Genomic DNA, 14,404 nt, shown 5'->3' with positions numbered 1-14,404 from the left:
TCACTTTCATTGGATTAAAAACAAGCATTTCACAAAGGGATAAGCAAGGCAAGGTCACAAGTGGATACATGATCAATCAACCTAGAACCAAATAAATTCCAACCATGCACAATTTTGGAAATTATGATCATAAAAAACTAGACATTCTAAGGAGCATTTTGCAAAAAATTGGGGATCAATTGGATGATTTTTTAATTTTATATGATTTTATGAAGTTTGGGAAAAAATTGTGAAGTCAAAATGGACATGGCATGGCAAAATATGGAGGGAACATGAAAATGAGATGGCAATTTGAATAAGTGCGCTCGACCAGGATCGAACCTTGGCCAGATTTGAATTTGAGCGCGCTTCCAAAACGGTAGCGTTTTGGACAAAACCCTAAGCCTGGAAACAAATCCAGAATTTCGTAGCTAATGATGAAGAACTCGTAGCAAAACCGTGGCTAAATCATGAACTTCATCTTCTTCATGAGGAAGAAGATGAAGATTGAAGAACCTTCAAACGCGTTTTCCAGATTTTCCAGCAATTGTCCAGAAATTAACAAATAGCATACCAAATTAATCCTCATGCAACATAGAACACGGATCAACAAAAATCTAAGCGTAAAACATCATGAATAGAAAGAATCGATCAAAATCATTTCAACATGTCAAATATTCAATCATACATATCTAGCTCAAAAACGCACCAAATCACACGATTCTTTCACCAGAATTACCAGGAGAACAAGATCTACACTAATATATACATGGATTTCAAATTTAAAAGGTTCGAATTATGACCTCTTGAAGTGCAGAACCTTTGAATTTACACGATCCACAACTTGTATTGGTCCAATTCCACTCTACAATGCTTGAAATGAAGTTTGATGAAGCAATTGAAGCTTGAATGGTGCTAGATCTAGCTCAAAACAGAAACTCCATTGTCATCTTCATGAGCTTCCACCACTTGATCCTTGCACGAATTCTACAAAACAGCACTTGATCTACACTAAATTCAAGCTAGGGAACAAGAATATGAAGTCAAAATACCATGCTATTTGGAAAAAAATTGAATTATGAATGAGAGAAAAAATTTGAGTGAGAGAGAATTTTGGATCTAGAAATTTGAAAAATGATTAACCTCCTTCAATTCTGTTAGGATTAGAGTATATATATGCCTTCTTAATCAACTTGCTAATCCATAATTAATTTGGTTAAGTGAAATAAGGTGTTTTGCAAATTTTTGAAAATGCATGGTGCATGTAGAATTTACACGTGAACAGTACCAATTGCTTCATCATTTTCAATTAAAATCATTTTTTAAAACCAATGGCAATGGTAAAAAGTCCATACAATGCACCATTTTTGAATTTTGCAATTTCCCTCCAAAAAAGACATGGATTAACAAGTGATCATGTGATGAGAATTCATGTAATGTGATGCATGATTTGGAAATTAGAGGTCAAGAGGAGAATATTGCAAAAAGAACCACTCATTTTGAAGCTTTGAATCAAAAGATATGGCCATTTGAAGTCCCATGCATACTTGGCAATGATTTGATCATGTCTCCTCAACCACACATCATAAATCCATGATCTTGGACATTTTGGAAATGGGAGAGAAAGATCTACAACTTTCATGTTCAACAAAATTTCATTTGAAGCTTTTTTGATGATGTAATATTGAGTTGAAGTTGGTCCAAAACCCTTCCATTTTTGGAAAGTTCACATTATAGGTCACTTTCTATTTTGGGAAATTTTTGACTGGACCTCAAATTCTTCAATGTGAGTGTTTGAAATGTCAAATGAGACTTATTTGAACATGAATGAAGTATCTCTAATCACTTCCCACCTCCAAATCCACAGTTGACTTTGCAGTTGACTTTCCAGGTTTTCAGATGACCTGAAAATGTTTTGATGAGATTCAAGCCTCTACCACTTGGGATTTTGTTTCAAAATGACATCATAACTCATATGAACTCTTGTGAATGATTGTGGGGTCCAAATCTCAAGAATGACCACCATCTATTGCTCAATGAATGCCTTTGATTGCCTTGACCTGTTATTGCTTCATCTGCAAGACAAAGGTTAGATGACATATTTTTGTACTTTTGGTTAGTGATTAAAAGAAAAGCAATGACATATAAATGCAAGGAATGCTTGGTGATCAAGAACCACTCAAAAGAGGATAACCCACCCACAGGGAAGGAAGCAAGGTGTCCAATGATCCTTGAGGCAATGCAATGATATGATATGATGTCATGAGGATCTTAGGGACAAAATTGGGGTCTTACAACATCTTAAGCTTTCCAATTCATTTGATCCCACCTAAAAATCATAAAAAATGAATGAGTTATGTCCTTGGGAAGTTGACCCACAATTAGGGTTTCAGTCAAAATGACCTATAATGTATTGGAATGGCAGATGACCTTCCAAGCTTCAAATCAATTTTTGATGAACATGAAAGTTGTTCATATTGTCCTTAAGAACAGTTTTTCTTTTGGAATCATCTCCATTTGACCAACACATCAAAAGTTAGGTCTCAGTGCATTTCAAAATAGTCAGATGAATTGACTGATCAACTTCTCAAGTCCACAACCCATATCTTGATGAATGGATGATTGAGGACACTCAAATAAGTTCAAATATGCATTAAATGATAAATTAAAGAACTTCCCTTGATTGTATTTGACCATGGGCTGAGGTTGCTTCATGAGCAAGGCATTGTTGTACACAGATGAATTAGGGTTTCTTGAAGAACAAGACCTCAAACCCTTTGACTTGCTTTGATCAAAATGATGAATTGAGATACTAGGGGGCACCTTTGATGGATGAGATCTTTGGGAACCATTACCATGCTTGCTTTCATCTCCTCTTGACCATGTCTTTGTACCAATGACCTCCTTGAAGCTTTTGACTTTGTGATTGCTCAAGCTACAAACAAAAGATGTTAGTGACATATTTTTGTGCTTTTGGTTAGTAAACAAAATGAGAAAAGCAATGATATACAATTCAAGCATGCTTGGTGATCTCAAACCACTCACAAGAGATCCCACCCAAAGGCAAAGGGAACCAAGATGCTGAAGATCCTTGAGGCTATGCAAATGCAATGTTAGGATGCCATGAGGGATCTTAGGGCCAAAATTGGGGTCTTACATCATCATCCAACGCCTCTCGTTTTTTCTAATTTTTAATTTCTGATTTCTATTTTCTTTTTTTTCTTTTAATTCCATTTTATTTCTAAAATCCATATCTCTTTCATTATTGGTTCAAAAATTATGGGACCAATTGCATTATTTCTCTAATAATTTCTACTTTCTAAAAATGATTTTTAATATTTTTTATTTTATAATTTGCTATTTTTTAGTAATTTTCTCTTTTCTGGTTATTTTTAATTCATTTTAAATAGTTTTTGATATTCAAAAAAACAAAAATATTTTCTCAACCTCTTTGAATGATGATAGATCTATGAAAAATATTCTCATCAATTTATTAATTGATTTGAGATTTATTTGAGATTTTAGTTCAATTAGGTTATTTTTGTGCATTTTTAATTGATTTAAAATAGTTTCTGACTTTTAAAAATGCTGAAATTTTTTGTCAAACTTTGTTTGACCTTGTTGAACTTGGGATAATTCACTTGGACTTTTCAAAGTTGATTTGAAGTGAATTTGAAGTTTGACCTTTCTTTATTATTTTAATTCAAGTCTTATTTTAAATATTAAAAATGCCAAAAATATTTTATTTATTTCTTGACTTCTAATTTTCATTTTGCTTCTGTTTTCTATTATTTGACCTTGATCTTCTCTATCTTTGGTCATAGCTTGTTGATTATCTCATTCCATTTTATTTAATGCACTTTAATATTTCTTCTTCTTCTCCTTCTTCATTTTCTTTTTTGATCAATGAGTTAAGGATTGGTGGTTAGCATTGATTAGGGAGGTTTAATCTTCCTTGATTCAAATCTAATTCATTTTGATCATGGATCAAGTGAATGGCTTTGCATTAAGGATAGATTGCTTTCTAAATCATGCAAAGGACCTAAATCAATACAAGATCATTTCTCATCTTCTTTTTGGCATGGCAAGTTGTTGGAGTTTGATTCACTAATCAAGACCTCTAACTTGTGTTGTTGCCTACGTTATTATTGATCGGCCTCAGATAGTTATGACTTCTACATAAGTCCAATTACGATTGCTTAACATAGCGCTAAATTTGCCTTATGGCACACTAACTACTAACACTAATAATTAACCATTAACATTTACTTCTCGCTCTTTACATTTATGCAATTTACTATTCTTGTACATATTATTCATTTGCTTTTCCCCCTTTGCTCACTTGGGCACATGTTTATGTTAATGCAATTTGCGTTTTGCTCACTTGAGCACATAATTGTGAATATATCATTGTGCTTGTGTTTTGTTTTGATTGTTGTGGACCAAATGCAAAGAAATGGACAAATGGACTTAGTTTCTAGGACATTCCCTATGCAAAATTGGAGTAAAAGGACTTTAATGTTGAAGATGGATTAGAAGGACCAAACCTCTAAACTCACTCTTGTCCATTCTTGATTTGCTTCATAAAACTCTTTGATGTGTGTGCTCTTGTGCTAGGGAATCCTATGAGAGCTCAAATTGAAGAACCATTGCCATGTTCATCCAAAGTGAAGGATACAAGATACATTGGGGATCTTCTAAGGAGCTTGTTTGATTATGTTGATTTCTTGAGCTTACACTTATTTTGCTTGCATATTCCAAAGGATGAGAGCTACTTGGATCATCAATATGATCTCAAGAGAGGAACTCCATTTGTGGTCTTGTTTCTTATCCCTTTATCTCTTGTATGCTTAGGACTTAGCCATTCTTCTTCTTCCCTCCACTCTAACCCAAGCCAAAACCTTTTGTGCAAACATTTAACACTTCTTTTCAAACATTAGAAACCTAAGCCTTATGCTTTTGATTTTCAAACTTTCTTTTCATAACACTTATTTTGAATTAAACTTCTAAGTCAACTTTGACCATATTTTGTACATACTTTTCATTGGTAAATACCACTCATTCAAATGTTCTTTTGTGGTTTCAATGGCCACATTCTTAATCAAATTTTTTCATAACCTTTAGCTATTAGGTTTGAGTTATCCTGGAGGTAGATGTAATACTCACCTATATCCTTAGTGATTGACAATGAGTCTTCCATGCTTATTATAGGGTTAACCCCTCACTAGCATGTTGAAGTTATCCTCACATGGTGGATTTGTGGTTTTAGGTTGAGTTTTCTCCCTTAGACAACAAAAGACCTTAAGGCTTTTGGACCAATCAATTCACCAACTCATTTTGAGATTTTTACCCCGAACTACGAGGTTTTGATCCTAATCTTTTAAGATGGTACGTAGGCAATGAGTTTATCCATCCAAACACAAAATGTAAATAACTTGTACATTCTCTTCTCATCTCTTCAATCATGTTTGCACAAATAAACTTTCACAAAATACCAACCTTACAACAAATGTGAAAAGGGCTCCCTAGGAGTACCTAGGATGTTTTGGGTGCTTAAAACCTTCCCATTGCATAACCAACCCCCTTACCCAGATCTCTGACATTTTTACTAGTTTTTGATTCGATAAAACTTTTAGGTTTTTGTTCGCTTTCTAACCATTCCTTTGGATAAATAGAAGTGCGGTGGCGATTCGACTTGTATGATTTACCTTGGATTTAGTCAATATCTCTAATGGTAACGAATACCCCGCTACAGAAAAGTGGCGACTCTGCTGGGGATTAGATGCCTAGTGGGTTTTGCCTACTTTTCATATTTGTTGTATTGTTGTGTATATTATTTTGTGACATATTTTTTGTGCAATTTGGGATTACTGTATTGTATGTAATGATTGAATTGCTTGAATATTAATTCCTTGTATGCTTGGTGATCTTTGTGAGATGAGTTCTTTACCTGAACTCGAGTGCGCTTAGGATAGGAGAATGGCATAGTCTTGTTGACTTGTGTGGAGGTATTCCTTAGCAAGTTGACTTGCAAGCCCATTCACTTGGTGGAGGTCATTTTGGGATCAATAATGTCACACAAGTAGTTGTGGTTAGACATCACTCTTTCCAATATAGACCTTAGAAGCCAAGGACCTTAGTTTACCAAGCCCATCTTGGCCTATTCTTAGGATGTAGTGCAAAATTCGTTCAAGTGTAAGATTTGATACGATTGTTACGTGATACTACACTCATAAGAGTCTCTCTTGAGAATATTTTTGGAATATGAGTAGTCATTTATCCGATAATATCCGAAAGATGGGATGATGACTATGGGAACCTCTTGTAGAACATGTTTGGCAGGTTTAAGCCCTAGTACACTCCCTTTGGGTGGTTCTTAACTGAGACTCCATGCTCGTGACTTGCAACAAACCCTTGATTCATGGTTGATCCGTTCTTGTATCCTTAATATCATTGGAACTTAGGTGTTGATAAGGTATAAACCATAATCCACCAAAATGGATGATTGATATTAAGGATGACATGATCCATCCCACGACCTTCATTTGGTGTGCTTTGATTGATCCTTGAGTGTGATTGTTGCATTCATGCACCCATTTGCATCCATATCATCAACAATGAGAAAATTTTCAAAAAACTTAAGAGGTCTATTTGCAAATTTTCAGACATGGAAAGTCAAAGAAGGAATACGAAGAAGTACAGTTTCAAACAACCCGACTTGAAAGAGCTAAGGAATTTGACATCCTATGTATTAGATCCCTTGGGTTTCAAGGCACGTTTTGGAAAGCTTCTATTTGTTCTGACTACTCAAGTGGACGAAGGATTGATGAGTGTATTGGTGCATTTTTATGATCCCTTGTATCGTTGCTTCACTTTTTCGGATTTCCAGCTTTTGCCCACGCTTGAGGAGTATGCCTACCTTGTGGGTATAATTATTCTAGACCAGTTGTCGTTCAGTGGCTTAGAGAGTATTCCTACTTCTCAAGAGATAGCTGATATGTTGCATATAGATGAATCTCTGGTTCGTGCTCATATGACTACCAAAGGTGGAATTCAAGGTCTCTCTTCCGAGTTCCTCATTACTCAAGCTACTATGTATGGGAAGGCCATGAGTGAGGACGCTTTTGAAGCCATATTTGTACTTATCATCTATGGGCTAGTGTTATTCCCCAACATCGACAAGTTTGTGGATGTGAACGCTATTAGGATTTTCTCTACTCTTAATCCCGTTCTGACTCTGTTGGGTGACACTTACTTTTCTTTGCATATGAGGAATGCAAAGGGTGGTGGTACCATTGTGTGTTGTTTGCCTCTGCTGTACAAGTGGTTTATTTCGCACTTGCCATAGACGGTCGCCTTCAAGGAGAACAAAGGATGTCTATGGTGGTCCACGAGACTCATGTCTCTCACTAATGATGATATCTTTTAGTACAACCGTGTGCATGATGGTGTGTAGATTATCGACTCTTGTGGTGAATTCTCCAATGTGCCTCTTCTTGGTACATGTGGTGGGATTAACTACAACCCTATTTTGGCACGTCGTCAGCTTGGGTTCCTCCTAAAAGATAAACCCAATAACATTCTGTTAGAGGGTGTGTTCTTTTAGGAGGGTAAATATCCCCAAGGTTTGAAGGTCAGGATGGTCCCCGCTTGGTGCAAGATCCATAGGAAAGAAAGGAAGGAGCTAGGTCCGAAGAACTGTATCGCTTTGGAGCCTTATACTTCTTGGGTTAGGAGGAGAGCTTCCGAGTACCTCATGCCTTACGAGTATCCAAGACCTACACCTTTGGCTGTGGCTGGGCCTTCAACCCTCCCTGACCAAGGAGTAGAGGAGTTGAGGGACGAAGACTGTTCGCGTGCTTGGATCCGTGAGCGAGAGGAGTTGCTTCAGCAGATCAAGGAGAAGGATGCTTTGGTAGAGTTCCTTGAACACCAGGTTATTGATGATCCTGATGATGCATGGACTTCTCTACTTCCCCAGTCTTCCAAGTTTTGGAAGAGTAAGTACGATCGACTAGCCAAGGAGAAGGCAGACATGGAGGCAGCCTATGAGAAGGAGGTGAAGAGGCTTCGTGCATCTTATCTTCCTGTGTCCAGAGCTTTAGATGACTGCTTCTAGGGTTCCATAGGATGCTCATTTTCCTTCTCTCTTGTATTGTATTTGGTTACCAAGACTGTATTTCTTTGGTGTAAAAATATTTCCTAGATATTATTAATATGATGTTTCCATATGTGATAAATGTTTAATACTTCCAATATTTGCAAATAGGACTCTAAAGTTCCTCTGATATAAAAATTAAATCATATGCATTGCATGAATCATGTGCATAAGCAGGTTTTGCTCCAGGCATCTTGTTCTATGGTCTAACTCTGTGTTCTTCATTTATTTTGAAGACAAGCTGACTCACCGATACTACACCCGGGCCAACTCTGTAAGACTCATAAATCATTTGGAACAAGAGAACCGTGAGCTTAAGGAGGAAGTAGCCAGATTGACTGCCCTGATGGAGTCATTCATGGCTGCCCAAAGCCAGTCTTCTCCGACACCTTCAACTCCTCCCCAGAGGACAGACATTTTTGAGATTGTCTCTTCAACTGTGCCTACGGCCAGCGCACACTTTGCTCCAACGGCCATGCCAGCCGGGTTTCTGTGGGGGATGCCTCCTAATTTCATGCCTGAGGGTCCTGCACCCACTTTTGCTTCTCTGCCGGCATCTAGCCCGGTCCTTGCTGTTCCTCCTCCTGCTGTGCATACTATGCCTAGAGTAGACGACACCATCTATCATTTTGAGCCGTCTGAGGGCCCAAATGTCTATGAAAAGATGGACGCTATGAATGATCAATTTCTTAAGCTTCGCAAGGAATTGAAAACTCTCAGAGGAAAGGATCTTTTCGGTAAGTCTGTTGTCGAACTCTGCTTGGTCCCAAATGTGAAGATCCCTTTAAAATTCAAGGTCCCTGACTTTGAAAAGTACAAGGGAAATACTTTCCCTCTCATTCACCTGGTCATGTACGCCAGAAAAATGTCGACTCAGACCGACAACGACCAACTGCTCATCCATTACTTTCAGGACAGTTTGTCCGGTGCTGCCATACGTTGGTATATGGGCTTGGACAATGCGAACATCCGATCCTTCAATGACCTTGGTGAGGCTTTCGTCAAGAAATACAAATACAACTTGGATATGGCTCCCGATAGGGATCAATTGAGAGCCATGTCCCAGAAGGATAAAGAAACGTTCAAAGAATACGCCCAGAGGTGGCGAGAGGTGGTAGCACAGATCGTGCCCCCGCTGGAGGAGAAAGAGATGACCAAGATCTTTTTGAAGACCTTGAGTTCTTTTTACTACGAGTGGATGATTGCCAGCGCTCCTTCTGATTTCACCGAGATGGTGAATGATGCGTGTTTTTCATAAGTATATGAACGCGTCAGAGTAATATAAAAGATTGTCGAATCCACAGAGACCAAGTGTCAATCTATCGTTATCTATTGTTACGGTGTTTATCAAAGGCAATCAAAATAGGTGTTTTTAGAGTGTGCATTGAAAAGTAAAGTATTGAATAAAGTTCAATTAATAAAGACAGGGTCGAATGTAATTCACATAATCAATTAATAATCCAAGTACTTGCTAATAGAACTACTTATGGGCAATGTTTCCTACTTTGAAAAGAACCAATTTAACGGGAATTGTCGCTTTCGCGTATTCAGAACCGAGTTGTACTCCCTAATCAAACCCTCCTATTGTCACTTATAAAAAGGCGCGCATTGCGTTAGAGTAGTAAACCTATTTTTAAGAAATATAGTATCTTGACTAAGTTGAAAAGTATTTTAACCTGGATTTCTTCACCAAAAGAGATTCTCACTAACCAGACTCTAAACTTATAAACGCGTCCGAAAATAGTTTTAAAATCTTTTTTCTTCTTAAATTAAGACTCCTAATGAACTAAACAAAGCGCTTTCGTTGTTTTTGAAATAGTTAAAAACAATTAAGTTTAAATAGACGTTGGACGGCTTTCGATCTTACCCAACAGAAATTAAGTGCGGGAAAACTTAAGTTGAAAGTTAAAATAGCCCTTAAGTGTTTCTACGAACAATTGTATGGATTATCAGTTCAATTACGATCCTTATATTCTAACCTTTTAGATTTAGTTAGACATGGTAAAGTAAAAGTGCATTAATTTAAATAAAAGTAGTGCGAGTGCGGAAAATAAACAAAAGTAGTGCGAGTGCGGGAAATAAATAAAGTAAAGCGAGTGCGGAAAATAAAATAAAGTAAAGCGAGTGCGGGAAATAAATAAAGTAAGGCGAGTGCGAGAAATAAATAAAGTAAAGCGAGTGCGGGAAAATAAAATAGATAAAGGCAAAGTAATAAAAACCTGCTCCAATCGGAGGGTTGAATAAAATGCAAAACGGAAATGAAAATGGCGGCAGGATTAACTTCCTTCCAAAGTGCTCCAAACTCGATTACAGACTCGAACACAGACTTGATTACACAATTGTGGTAACACCCCAATGCGAAGCGATTACCACTTTAAAATACTGAATATATGCCTAAGTGAAACAAAGTTTGCTCTAAGTTTGCCTCTGCTCTAAGTTTGGATCTTCCTCTGCTCTAAGTTTGGATGATTGAAAAAGTGATTTCGAGTCTCTATTTATAGGAGAGTAAAATGATGGAAATGACAAGGATGCCCTTCAACTTGAAAATGGGAGGGAAAACTTTTCCTCTTGTGGCGCCCGCCACAAGGCCATGGCGCCCGCCACAAGGCCAATCTGAGGCGCCTTAGTGGAAGTAGTGGGGAACGTGGCAGTTGAGGGAAGTTGAGCTAGGACACGTCATGGTAGGGTCTATGGCGCCAGCCACAGTGGGAGCCACAAGTACAAAATGCTGAATTTTAGGGTTTTTAGGTCTTTTTCACTCCTTTTCTCGATCGGGGCTCCGATTAAAGTAAAAACCTGAAAACAAAGAGAAACATAGTAATAACACAACAAAATGACAATAAAACTACTAAAATGCATGCGAAATCGGAGTCGAAAATACGGTGAATTTCAGTGTTATCAAACTCTCCCACACTTAAACCTTTGCTTGTCCTCAAGCAAAACATTAAAAAGCTCATAAAAGAAAAATCGGTGTAAACGAGTGCTTCAGGTTAAAAGATTTCTAAGTTCAAGTCGAGATGCAGTGATACGTACTGACTGAGTGAACTAAGGGTATCATGATGACACTAATCCGCAAATACGGACATAAACTTCATTCCTATATTAACCAACCCATATTATCCCACAATACCTAGGCTTTCCTCTTCATCTCTTTTTGTGTCCTTTTCATTCAGGCGCAATCACATTAAGCCCGTTATCCTTACATGTTTCATAGTAGAGTGACCTGTTAGTGATTATGACCTAAACATGGGGTTTCTGGCACATAAATCTATGTAAACCCTTTTATTTGACCCAACTGTAGTTGTGGGGGATCGGATCGTAATCCTCCCTACCGAGTTCAGTGCCAGATACCTCTGAACCAACTAACAGCGGGTAAGTTTTTCTTTTTCTTTTTCTTTTTCTTTTTCTTTTTGTAGCAAATTTTTACAATTCTTTGGTTTAAATGACTTTGTGAGGGTCACCTATACCGGAGTTGCCTTTTTGCTTTCTTTTATTTTTTATTTTATTTTGCTGGATCATTCACTTATTTGCATCAGTCCCCTACGTAGAGGATGCGTAGGCCGGAGCTGACTGCTGAGATAAACTACTGAGGACTTATATTGAAATGATGATTAAGGCCATGGTATATGGGGTTTCGGGAATGATTCCTATATTTACGAAGTCTATGATGCTAAAATAATACTGATGTTTCGCAAAGTTCTCCCAAGTCACCGCATCCTTACTCGAAACCTGTCTTTAAAACCTGAAAACTTTCGGAATAACACTGTTTTCTTTTGCAACAAAATTTCGGTGGGGCTAAAGGTATGGGGAGATTAGATTGTACTAAAGATACACTATATTTCGTGACTCGTCAGACTCATGCATTATCTAAGACACTTAAACTGAAAGCAAAATAAACAACTAAAAGGCAATAAAAATACGCAAACTATCTAAAAACAGCAAAGAAAGGCGATAAAGAAAAGATGAGAAAAGCAATAAAGAAAAGACGATAGAGTCTCCTACCACACTTAAATCGAACATTGTCCCCAATGTTTCGAAATAATATAAGGGAAGAGTTACCCGACAACCTACTGCTGACCACTAGTGCCCTCGCCATCCTGAGGTGGATGACGGGATCGGGTACGACGACGGTCTCTCTGATCCATCTTCGCCTGAAAGGCATCCTGAACGGTCCTCACCTCTCAAAGGTTACCCAATATGGAACCCTGAGTGTTTTCTATGAGTGCAATGTGTTGCTGTTGGTATTGTTGCTGACGGGCTTGCGTATTTGTAATCGTAAGCAGGGACTGTAAAACAGTGTCATAGGACCTGTCTGTCCTCCGCTGTGATTCTTGCATGAAGCTCATGTTATTCGCCAGTTGTTGTTGGATGGTAGAGAGTAGGTCGTCACGCCTTTGCTCTCTAGCCATGTGGTCATGCCACATCTCCTTTATAATATAAAAGCCAGGAGCGGTACCTGCAGAAGAAAACGATGGTGTGATGTGTGGTGGTGAAGTATGATGGGGGACACATCAGGTACGGGAGATCTCTCTCTCTCTCTCCGATCATATTCATCATCAGTGTCATGTCCCGCCTCATCAGGAATGTTAGGAGGAAGAGGACCCAAAACGGGTGGAGCATCTAAAGCGTAGGTCCAATTCCTTTCATCTCGTACATCTGTACTTCTAGTGCATGGTAAAACAACAGATGGGATAGCTACACCATGAACCATAAGCACATAGCCTCCTTCTCTCCTCAATCGGCATAATTTCATGTCTCTCAGAAATTTTAGGTTAATTGTGCAAGGAGGTAAGGGGTCTAGGGTAGCTATCTCATTGTTCAGGTTAAGCGCCCGAGCAATAGACGTAATCAATCCTCCGAAAGAAATCGGTCCCGCTTCATTTAAAGTTAAAGTCATATGAGCAAGCATGAACGGGACCGAATTAATTCGTCTATTTGTGAGGCTTCCTTGCAAAAATAGAAGCTCTCTAGCATTAACCTTATTTGGATTCTCCCGGCCAAAAATAGTACATGCCAACAGATATCTAAAAACTCTGATGGTCGGGTTATGGATAGTCAAGGCAAGAACTCCTTCAAAAGAATTTATGGAAGTGTTAGACAATCTCTGCCAGAAGGAGAACACCTCGACTGACCAATCCGAATCCAAAGGGCCTCACAAATAGCACCGTCCCCATGAGGGATTCCTAACAAGCCTGCTAGTTCGTCGGTACTGAATTCATATTTAACAGCAAACATTCTAAATTTGACAGTACCAACTGTGCTAGCAGTGTTAGGATTGACAATATAGATTAAAGAACTCAAAAATTTGATTGTCAATCGCTCATAGGTAGGTTCTTTGTTTGAAAAGAAATTATGCAAACCTAAATTGTCTAATAAATGAAATATGCTATGATAGATACCTAAAGTGTAGAGACAATTTTCGTCAACATACCTTGTCGGGAGGATCTCCCGATTTTGCAACCGTTCGATAATCTTCCTTTGCCTATCTCCCGGTTTCCCTCCTCGAAGAATGAATCCATTAAACTCCATTGTGTAGCTCTTGAAATGTGACGAAGAAGATGAAGTGGAATGTGAAAAGGTTGGATTTTTACGAAATCCGACGGATGAAAATGAAAATGGAAATCGGGATAATGATTTGTATGGTGTGAGGATGAGAAAGGTGTGAGCTTTTTGTGGGTTCAAGGACGTTTTTGCAAGGTGAAAAAATGGGTTTGGAAGGTTGTAAGGCGTGAAAATGGTGAAGAAAGGGAGTCTGCCCCGAGCTTTTATAGACGCTATGGCGGGCGCCACAGGGTCTATGGCGGGCGCCACAAGGCAAAATCTGGCTGGGCCGGATTTTGGTCCTTTGGCTTGGGCTTCTCTTTGTCTTTTGGCTTGAGGGGTCCGGATAGCATTTGTCTTATAATTTTCCTAGTATCATTGGCTTGCATAAATTTATAAAAGCAAAAATAAAAATAAAAATAAAATTTAAACATTAGATTAATAAATAAATAAACAACTAAAATAAAAATGTAAATAAAACAAACATAAGACATATATATATATATATATATATATATAATATATATATATATATATATATATATATATATATATATATATATATATATATATATAAAGTAGAAATATCAATGTGTAGACTCAGTTGATAAATATTCCAAATGCGATGATATAAAATGACTTATGGAAATGCGAGAAATATAAAAAAAGAGATAAAATAAGATGAAATGGTGAGATCATATAGTAGGGATGTCGTCTTCCTGAGTA

This window comes from Lathyrus oleraceus, chromosome 2, assembly GCF_024323335.1.
Source record: "Lathyrus oleraceus cultivar Zhongwan6 chromosome 2, CAAS_Psat_ZW6_1.0, whole genome shotgun sequence".
Lineage (NCBI taxonomy): Eukaryota > Viridiplantae > Streptophyta > Magnoliopsida > Fabales > Fabaceae > Lathyrus > Lathyrus oleraceus.
Note: the sequence above shows the minus strand (reverse complement) of the source record.